Below are 11709 nucleotides of genomic sequence, written 5' to 3' on the forward strand. Positions count from 1 at the left end.
CAATTCAGTGTTCTTATGTTTGCCTACGAATCATAGACAATCACATTAAAGCTATGTGCAAACATGGTACATGACTAAATTCCTCATTCTTGAAATGATGTTCTGTGTACGTTTCAATATCGTAAGAAAGGAATAAATAGAAGAGAGCAGAGAGGAAGAAAGCAAAGAATAAAAACATGAAAAAGAGACTCCTGAAATCTTGGATCAAGGGCACATTCACTGTGTTGGAGCTTCTTGTTCCAGTTATATTAACAATTTCATTTGCTGACAGAAAATGCTCAGATATGGGATAACTAAATACTGTACTCCTTGATGGGGTTGGAAACAAAGAAGACACTCAATGAATTGTAATTTATAGACAGAGGACTGATCCCTGATGTATATCTCGCAAATCAGATAGAAAGTTTATCCTGGTTTAGAATTCCGAGACAATGTTGAAAATGATTCTGTTAGTTAATCAAATTTGTTGAAAGGATGCAGTGCAACTAAAAAAAGTAAACAAATCCATACACACACACACACACACACAAGTTGGGTTTTAATTGGAACATTTTATTAGAAACCCTCAATCCTTTGCTTAAAATTTGTAAAATCAGCTTTTTGTTTTGTTTTGTTTATTTTAGAATATAATTCCAAAATGAGTTCTGAGAAGTAAATATTTTGTGGGGTTTTTTTTGTGTGTGTGAACTTCATGAGAATACTGTAACTATTCAATCCTTTTTAAGAGTAAACCATACTTTCAACATGTCTATAACTCAGGAATACTTGGAAGCAGCATGAGCAATCATTGGGTGTAATATAGACAAGACCAAATTCTTCCCTAAGAATACTTCATGTAGCCTGTTCTTTAAATGCCCAGCATGAGTCAAACTACAACAAGACAATTGACCCAGAAGAACTAAAGAATCACAACTAGACTTTGGCTTTTACCTGATTGTTATTTTCTCACATGCATCCTTTTGGATCTTTCTGCATACCTTTCACTGTGATTCCATTGCATGTAGTTATTTATTTCCATATCTGTGAGTCTATGGAAAAGAAAATAATGATTATATTTATTTTAAATTCTCAGACTGAGAAATGCTTAACATGTAGTGGATATTCGATAAATATGCGGAACTAGTGAATAAATACATAGGTAAGACTAGAGCTAAATCTCAGGTTTTTAATTTCTCTACCCCAAAGTTTTTTTTGTGTGTGTGTGTGTTGTTTTTATTTTGTATTTATCACACAATTGTCTACTGATTTCTTTCTTTGCACAGACATTTTTAATGTATGTATTCCTTATCCCTCTGTGGGGAAGTATAATCTAGGTATTCAAGTAAGAAGGCAGCTTATTTTCTCATATAGTAAGTATTTGTAAATCAGTTAATTTTGTCGTAATTGTAAAATATTCTCAAACTCAAACTTCTTTTCATTAACTAATGTTAATCCCCAAAATCTTTTACAAAGAGAGTCAATTCTGACACTAATTATATAAAGAGAATCTTTACTTGGTATTCATTCTGGAGTAGTATGTTATTTAGTTTGAGAAATGATGTTTTTCCTATAATTTGTTTTGTTCAAGCAAAAATTTTGAAGAAATAACTTATGATCTCAGTATAGTCCTGTGCTCCATAATGACTTTTTCCTCAACAACAAACCGAAAGTAAGAAGGTGGTTTCGTGAGATTATAATGAAGCTGAATTTTGTAAGAAATGGAAGAATATTTGGTTTAGGGGCATTTTTTTTTTTCTCTGATGGGAGTAATATCTGTGGGACTTGGCAATAGATTCCCTTTTACTTATCCTATAGCACCTTAGTTTTGAGTGCACAGATTGCATCCCAATCAATCAGCCACTGACCTGTTTTAGCACAAAGGAGCCTTGGTGCTACATATTCAGAGTTCAATAGCCATTTCAGATCTAGCTTAATGGTCTTCTGAGTATATTGCTAGAAATTCTTGTTGAGAACCTAATATCTTGTACAAGGACACTTGTCCACAGGGGCTACCTTAACAAGTTTTAAGTGCCACTGGCACTTTGGTAAAATATTTCTGTTGTAGTGCAGAGCCAGCCTATCCCAGTACTTTGGAAATATTTTCAGGCCATAAAGATGTAAAGCACAGATAAGTTTTATTTCCATCAATTCAATGTCAGAGGGAGCCCTTCATGCCAGGTAGGGTCAATGGAACCCAAGACAAATTCCCAAAGTTAAAATATTTAGTCCTCAGTTCTACACTCTCCATGTTAAATACCCTCCTTTTTTGATGAATAACACAAAGTGTGTGAATTTGACCGCTGTTCCAACATGCAAAAGCCAAAACCACATGGCCGTGACAATCTTCTATGTTTCTTTACCCCCATCTTGAATTCTTAGTTCCACTAATCTTCGGGCCACCTTTCACTCTCTCCTGACAGTCACTATTATGATGATTTATACCTTACCTAGACAATTTCTCCTTGATATTTTCAATTAATGCAGCCCATATTTTTGTTCATGGAGCAGCACTGAGAGCTTCAGTGTTCTATTTCTGATCCTGTTGGAAGAAAGCAGGAAGAAGGCTTGTGGGATGGTGCTTAAAGCTTACAGCAGCATTCAGTAATGTGCGAGGCCTTCACATCCACTCACCACTCACTCACTCACCCAAAGCAAATTCCAGCCCTGCAAGCTCCATGCACACTAAGTGCCCTATACAGGTGTATCATTTTTTATTTTTAAATCTGTAACTTTTCTATGTTTAAATATATTTAAATACACAAATACTATTATGTTACAATTCCCTACAGTACTCAGCATAGTAACAAGCTACACAGGTTTGTAGCCTAAAAGAAACAGTCTCTAACATATAACCTGGGTGCGTAGTAGGCTGTACCATCTAGGTTTCTGTAAGTACACTCTGTGATGTTCACACAATGATAAAATTGCCTAATGATGAATTTTTCAGAATGCATCCCTTTCATTAAGTAACATGTAGCTGTGTAATCCTCACTGTAACAATACAACTAGATGTGTATGTCAATCTACCATAAAGGGAAACTTCTACTGGTAGAAGAACTGATCTAAATTACAACATGTTATTTTCTAAGGGAAACTATTATTAGATAATCTAGGTCTTTATTAAGCTATAGAGTAGTTTATAGATATATTTTAATATGTCTAAAATTTTGCATAGATTTTAGAAAACTTTAATAAACATGTTTATAGTTTTTAGAATGATACATATGTTTTATTAAAATGAGGTTCATTAAATTTCTCTTTTTATGCAAAGCTCTTACTAATGTATAATATGTATAAACTAAAGGGCACAAACAATAAATATACAATTCGATGAATTGTCATGCACTGGGCCTACCTGGGAATCATCATCCAGTCAAGAAACAAAAACACTCCTTAAACCCCATTCTGCTCCTTTCTAGTAATTATTTACTAACCTAATGGTAACTACTACTCTGTCTTCTAACTTCACAGACTAGCTTTGTCTGGTTGTGAATTTTATATAATTGGAATCATACAGTATATAATTTTAGGGGTCTTGTTTTTTTCACTCAGTATTTTATTTGTGTGATTCATCTAGGATGTTGTGTGTAGTTGTAGTTGCAAATTATTTATTATCACTGCTGTATAAAGTTTCATTGAATGGATATAATATAAATTATTAATTTATTTTATGTCAATGTTTATGTTTAAATTTGAGGATATTAAAGATAGTGCTACTATAAACATTCTTATATATGTCCTTTGTGAAGCTTATATATACTTATATTTAGAAAGTTTATATATGGAAATGCTAGATAAATATGTACATTTCCATTTTTTACATACTAAGAACAATTTAAAATGGATGCATAAATTCACAATTTTATTAGTGCTGTATAAGTATTGAAGTTGATCTATGTCTTGGTATTATCTATCTGTTTCATTTTAACCATTCTGTTTTGCCTGTCTTTCCATGAAAATAGTGATCAAATTAGGAGATGTTTACAACCATGTGCATAGTAGAAGCTGTTAGTTGACTTGAAATAAGTTACTTGTTTTATTTTAATTAGTTGGCCAATTTTTTTACTTAATTTTCTTTATAATTGTATTGTATTGCAAAGGGAAGAATATAATTTTGGATATTCATTATTTAGGGAATCGGAAAAGACTTGAAATGAAAAAAAGGCAGTGTTTGACCTTATGACCTTCAACATGTGAACAACGAATTAATCCCCTTGGAATTAAATTAATCACAAATTAAAAGAAAAACAAGTTGTAACATAAAGTCCGAAAAAAAATTGTTTATTATGCCTCTACTACTTCTATTAAATTAAGCCCCGAGAGTGAAGTCATTATGAGACATGCTGAAGCATTTCTCAATCCTGAAAGAAAAAATGTTTCCCAAGAGATTCTAGGAAAACTGGAGTTCAACCTGAAAATCATATAGTCTGTGGAATGTCTTCAAATTCAAATGTCTCATTATAACAAATTAATTAAAACGATCTTTTTCTTATATGAAATATGAATTGAGACTTTTTACATAAAGTCATTAAAGGACAATCTGTATTCTATAAGCATAATTGAAACTATTCCCTTAATTTTCTAGTGTGATTAATCAAATTCATTTGATGTATCTTCTATAGTTTATTATAGAGCCAAAAATTGACATTTATAAAGTATTCAAAATAGCATGCCAAAATAGTTCTCTTCAGTCATTTGTTGGCAAAAGATGTTACTACAGTTATAAATGATGTAAATTATAAAATATTATCTCAAGTACAATTATTTGATTAATAAAACATGTGATTATTAAAATATTAGAGCAAATGTTAATATATATGTTAAGAGAGCTTTTGGCAAATTATTTTAGAAATAATTCAAACCTCTTCCTTCTAGTTGATTCATTGTATAATATGGAAATACAAATTCCAGTGTTTAGGTACTTAAATTTCCAATGTCCCATGTTCCATAAGTTAAACAATATTTATCAGAATTTACCATGTTCAAAGTACTGTGAAAAGTGCTATCCATTTGAAGGATACTCTTTGCTGAGAAATTAATTTTATAAGTGGTCTGCAATATACCTAAAACAATTGGCCTTTCATTTATTTTATGCCAATTTCTATTGCTCTAAAGAATTGTGAATCATTTTATTACTTTACCTAAATCATTTAAAATATTTAGATATGTCAATACTTTGTATGCACAGCTATTTTATATATTTTAAAAATTGGAAATTAAAGTGAGAATTAATGGCAATACAGTAATTACTTGGAAACTGTGCCATAAAGCTATGAAGAAAGGTGTTATTCATTTTTTGGCAAAGATTTTAGGAAAATTATAAATAACAGGAGGTATTTGTATTAGCCCTTGCAGATTCAATCAAGGAACAAATGTCAAGTGCTCAATGTGAGAAGTGGTGATTTTGATTGGTCCTTTCATCTCTATCTAAATTCGTAGTTTAAGATCACTGTCAGTATCAATACCTTCCAAAAAATAGATTTATAACATAAAATAATTTTGAAGAAAATTGACCAATTCATGTCATATCTTCAAAATTAATGAGGAAAATTTCAACAATTCTCTCATATTTCTGCCCCTGTGCCTTCTTCTGATACCATGTCTGATATCAGGAGACTGAACTTATTGCTCAATTAAATTAGCACTTTCATGGAAATTATGTTTAATTAAGAATACATAAAATTTTTAAATGGAGAGAAAATGATTTCTTGTCCTATAATTCTTATAATGCAAGCGATCAATTGTAGCATGTATGTAATGTGTGTGCATGTTTGTGCATGTGTGTGTGTGTGTGTGTGTGAAGGAAGGTGAACAGCAGGGCAAAGGGCCTAAAGAAAACAATTGCTCTAAAAGAAAAATATCAAAGGTTTGGAAATTATCAACTGTTTTATCTAAAAGCAAAAGTACATTTCATGCTTTTATTATCCATTGCCTTTCATCTTAGTATCTTTACCATTTTTATAAATAAGATATTGCAGTTTGAAATTACTGATTGAAGGAACACATTATTGACCATTGAAATTTCAGGAATTTGCTCCTCCTATTTCAATGAAATGTGGTCACTGTAACAAATGTCTCCTGTGTAGGTTTCAGTGTTCCCTCGAGATTAGAAAAAGCTTTGGAGGACAAACATCAAATGAAATTCAATATCCAGGCAGTCAAAATCTTGTCTGTCCCACATGGCCATGATAATTATTAAACAATTAGGCCATTGTTTTTCAACAAAGCATTTTCTTAAAAATGAAATTTATTGCATGTTTATGTTGCTCTAACTTTATTTATCAATGACATTCGGTTTTTATATTTTTGAGCAATTTTTGGTCATATTGTGGTCTACCACAGTTCATGTTCTCTCTCTCTCTCTCTCTCTCTCTCTCTCTTTTTCTCTCTCTTTCTCTCTCTCTCTCCGCCTCCCTTCCTCCTTCCTCCCTCCTGCTCTTCTCCCTCTCTAATGGTAAATTGCTATAATTAGAGATATTAGGGATGCCTGTCATTATAAAAGAAATAGAATCACTATTTTAAAATTCTCAAAGTTCTAGATTGACTAAAGACACAAGCTCAAGAGGTCAGTTCAGTTAATTCAGTCGGTTTTACTCTCTCATATATATTTTTATAAGCTCTGAAGCTAATACTTTCACTGAATTTTATGTTCTGTGGTATTAAAAACTAGAAACAATACAAGTACATGGCGTATTAGTATGGAAAACCAATTATACTATAAAATATGGAAATGATAGATTATAACAAATATTGATATAGTATGGAATAAGAATAAAACGTGCTTTAGTACTAAGTTCCAAATAAGATTTTACAATTCCTGATAATATGTTCACTCCGCCTCATAGATTGGAGAAATTCAAATGAAAAGTTTGAGAACCACTAAACTATAAATACTTTTAATTGATATTAAAATACTGAAGATTAAAGAAATGTAAATCCAAAAGGCAATTTTCGATATATTCTTTCATATACATGTACTTATATTAGTATTTTTGTAATCCATCAACTATTTTTCATGCTTTTAATGTTAATTTTAAAATATACTAATTGAAAGCTTTGATTTGGAAGGAGATATGTAATGAATTTGTGGCTAAAGTCAAAGTTAACTCATTTTTTGGTCTTAACTTTGAAAATAAAGAAGATAATGTTTTAAAAAAAATAAGGTTTTATCTAAAGGATAGCAAAATTATAGAGAAAATCCTTCTTATCTAGAACACGTCAAAATCTTTAAAACCCAGTTAATCTCTATAATCCAGAAAAATCTTTGGAATTGTCAGTATTAGATACCAGAGGAACTGCAAGAAAAAATATGCCTGAAAACTGAATAACTGAGTTTGTAGATACACATACCACTTCGTAGAACACCAGGGCAGCAAATCAGAGGTTCTTTTGTAGGAGAGGGTAAAACAGCCAGGCCATAGGCAGATTGCAGTCTCGGCTTCCACGCTGATAACCAAGTCTTTAAGTGAAGTTTACACATTGAATCATGAAATCCTCAAATGTTTTAATCCACAGAATTCCTGGATAGATGGCAATTTAGTTTAAGATGTTACAAACTCTGATATGAGAAAAGTTTTCTTTGAGAAATCTAAACACACTAAGAGCTAAAACCTATAGACAATCTCATTAGGGAATCCCCAGTGAAACGACCCAACCAGATCACTCTGCAGTGAAGTTCATGTTTACCAAGTCTTGCTTATGTACATAGAGCTTCTGATAACTTTTGTTTAGACCTTTTCCATATATTGTTAAATTAAATACACATAAAGAAAAATGAAAAAAGCACATCTTTTGAAAGTTTATTCCAAATTATTTAGTATTTTAATGAATATTTAAATAGCATACTTCAATTTTTTTTATTTCCTAACTGCTTCTAATGTCTATAAATGCAATTAATATGTTTTTAGTTATATGCAAAAATTTTGATGAAGTTACTTATTCTATCTAAAATTTCATATGCATGTTTTAAATTTTTGCACGAACACTTAATAATAGTTTCATTTTCTTCCTTTCCAATTATTATTTTGATGTTTGCATGTTATGTTTATATTCTTAGTTGCATATTAACAAATAAATTTAGCATTTTTATCTCTTCCTTATAGTTTGTATAACTACACAGTATCCATCCTCTCCCTGTAAATTTTTTCTTAATATCCGCTTTGATATTGATATTCTTACACTATCTTTTTATTTTTTTTTTGGTATATATTTTAGTTCTCTTACATTTATCTTTCTGCTCCTTTATGTGTTAAATGTATCTGTTATGGGCAGTGTATAGTTGAATTTTATTTTTAGCCATTTTGACAATCTTTATTTTTAATTGGAGTGTTTGGCTTATTTGACTTTGAGGTAATTATTGATGTTTTAGGGTTTAGACCTACCAAAATATTAGTCTTTTCTATTTGTCCTTTATAGTCTATTTGTTTTAGCTTCTGAACATTTTCTTTATAACTTTCTCCTGTTTTGTAAAAAAGATAATTTAAATCTTTCTAGTGTATCTTTTGTATTGTACCTTCTCTTCTATTTTTCATGATCTCCCCTCTGTCTTATTTCATTCCACATATTTTTTCCAGCCTATTTTTTCAGTATACTAACTTATTTTTTCCCTTCAGCTATCTAATCTGCTACTATGTACATTCATTTAGTTTTTAATTGAATATTGTTATTTTTGTTTATAATTTCCATTTTATTCTTTTTTATAGTATTTTTCCTGCTCAAACTCTCAATTTTCTTTCTTATATCCTTCAACAAGTAAGCATAGTTACTTAAAATACTGTTATAATTAACTTTAAAATAGGGATTTTTTGAAGATCTGTGTCTATAATTTATTTCTACTGCTTTACTTTAATGTCATTATTTTCCTATATATGCCAGGTTATACTTTATTTTATGCCAGTCATTGTATTTGTAAAACTGTTTGCAGAATCAGAATACAAATGAGGATGATATTCTTTTCCTCCAGAGAAGATTTTCTTTTATTTCAGCCAAGCAATAGCAATCTGGGATTATTTCAATTTCATTTAATGGACTGAAATAACTCAAATCTGAGCCTCAGTCTCTGTCAGAACCTAACTATTTAAGATTTATTCTAGCTCATAATTGTTATCCATTCAGTGTACTTCATACTCTAATTCCTGATCTCCGTTTTCAACTGTAACCTTAAAAAAACAAGATAAAATTCAGTTTCTTATCCTTTAAGATGCTCCTCTGAGATAGATACCCTCAACGAGAAATCAGCAAAGTATACCTAGCTCATTTTTATGACTGTCTGTTCTTTCCAAAATCCTGACCCACTAAATTGTATTACATTTTATGTTGTAAAAATGCCTTCAAGCAAATTTATTTTCATATTTTGTATAACTTTCTACTTGTCCTCAGTAAGTATGTTGTTCTGAAACATCTAATTTCAGCTTGTTATTTCCACCCACTTAAATATTAATGGACAAGCAAAGATGATAAGAGAGTAGAGGAAAACTTCTAATATAAATAAAAGGGTTTTAAACAAGTAGATTAAAAAAATCTTGGAGGAAGCAGAAACTATACACTTAAAAAAATTAAAAGAAGAGTAACATTTTAGAGAATCGAGAATATTTTAATAAAAGATCATTAAGGAAACAAAAATACAGCTATTCTAAATTAAATTTATATTTACAAAATGAAAAGTTAATAGTAGTTGTGAAAGATGAAGTTAGAAAATTCTCCCAGAGGACGTGATTCCATAGTGTAGTGGTTAACATGTCTGCTTCACACATACAAGGTCCTGGGTTCGTGCCCCAGTGGAGCCACAGTCCATGGTCTACGGCCATGCCACCCTGAACAAGCCCGATGTCTGATCTCGGAAGCTAAGCAGGGTTGGGCCTCGTTAGTACTTGGATGGGAGACCACCTAGGAAGACCAGGTGCTGTAGGCATAAATAATAATAATAAATAATAAAAAAAAAGAAAGTTCTCCCAGAAAGATATCCAAAGACAGAAAAAGAAACCAGCAAAAGACAAATAAGAAAATTATATAATTGATCAAGAAGAAAAATGTAGAAAAATAAATAAGAAAAAATGGAGAGGAGGGAAAATAATAATAAAAAATAACAATAATTCAACTTCTGTTTTAGCTTAAAATTGCAGAATGCTGGAAAGGTGTTCACTTATAAACTTACATCAAGAACAAAACTGGACTCCAAATAAACAGCTTCTATTTAATCCATCCCTGAGTTCACAGGGCAATCAACCTGAAATTGGGGAGTGAGACATGAGAGGCACCTGAAGGGAAGAACAGGCATTTGATTACTTGGGACAAATGCCAGTGAATGACACATAAACCAAAATGTAGATTCAACTAGAAATTATTGATAAATTATTAGAAGCCAAGGATGGACCAAGGTGAAAGTGTAGAGACACTAGGGAAGACAGATATAGCAGGATTCACACACACCTTTTTCTTCAGGACTCTCTCCTTTATCCATCTCCAGGTATTCACGAGGAAGATGAAAGGGTATCTGCAGAAAGCTATTGTCATGGTGCTGACTGTAGGAGTCGCATAGGAGTTACCTTCAAAACTCTATTCAGAGCCATCGATCATCTCTCCTGATCTGTAGGGGGGAAGGTCATCAAAACCTGAACCATGAGGGCATTGGTAGAAACCTATTGCCACTTGGGTAGGGAAACAAAGGAAGAAGAAATAAAGCTATATTTCTTGGTGACTGCTAGGGATGTAAGCTAGGCCTGGAATCAATTACATCTTAAGAAGAGGTCAAAACACTGTGAAGACTCAATATTTCTGAGACTCAAATTTACAGAGCCTTCATAAAGCCTGATGCTTAAGCAGAACATCAGAAAATTCCCCTCACCCCAAATCACAAAACCATACTTAACAATAATCAAATGATCAAATCAAAATAATGAAATACATATGAAGAGAACTGTAATAAACAGATTCTCTCTAGGGAGCAGTGCAAAGATAAGACAAAACCTAAGTACAGAGACAAAATTGAGGTGTGTGTGCATGTGCACGAGTGCACATGCATGCGCATACACACAAGTATCTACTGACCTGTAAACATGTTCAACTTTCAGCAAAAATTATTAGACGTAAAATAGGCAAGAATTAACGTAATCTTAAGTAAGAAAGCAATTATGAGAGCCAGATTCACATAGGGCATATATGCTAGACATATTGGAAATACGAGAAAGTTTAAAATAACTATGTTAAAGACTGGAATGGAAAAAGAAAAGAAAATATGCAAGATCAGATAGGTAATTTCAGCAGAGAGATATGTAAACTTTAAGAGAGAAACAAATAATAATGCTAGAAATTAAAACAGTAGCTGATAGAAGGAACTCTAAGAGAACATTAAGCAGGATAAATTTTAAAACTACCATATAATAATCAAGCTGCTGAAAATCAAAGACAATGAGAAAATCTTGAATGTAGCCAGAGAGAAAAGATACACATTATACTCCACTGAACAAGGATAGGAACTTAAACACACTTCTTGGAAGAAATCATGGAAGCAAGAACACAGTAGAGTTCTTTAAAGTGCTGAAAGTTAAAGTAAAATGACAGAATTTCATACCTAGTGACAATATGTCTCAGACACTAAATATAAAATAACCCCTCAGTACCAGAAGACGTATTGTATAAGAAATGTTACAGAAAATTCTTCAGGCAGAAAGAATATGATTTAGGTCCAAAATTTGAAGTTACATAAAGAAAAGAAGATTATTAAAAGTGGAA

The 11709-nt window shown here is 31.5% G+C and overlaps 1 pseudogene; it reads left to right on the forward strand.

Moving 5' to 3' along the window:
- The first annotated feature begins 9773 nt into the window (after positions 1-9773).
- On the forward strand, positions 9774-9889 carry LOC120608027 (uncharacterized; annotated as a pseudogene).
- Positions 9890-11709: the final 1820 nt, after the last annotated feature.

Source organism: Pteropus medius, unplaced genomic scaffold (assembly GCF_902729225.1).
Source record: "Pteropus medius unplaced genomic scaffold, Ma_sr-lr_union100, whole genome shotgun sequence".
In the NCBI taxonomy this organism is placed as follows: Eukaryota; Metazoa; Chordata; class Mammalia; order Chiroptera; family Pteropodidae; genus Pteropus; species Pteropus medius.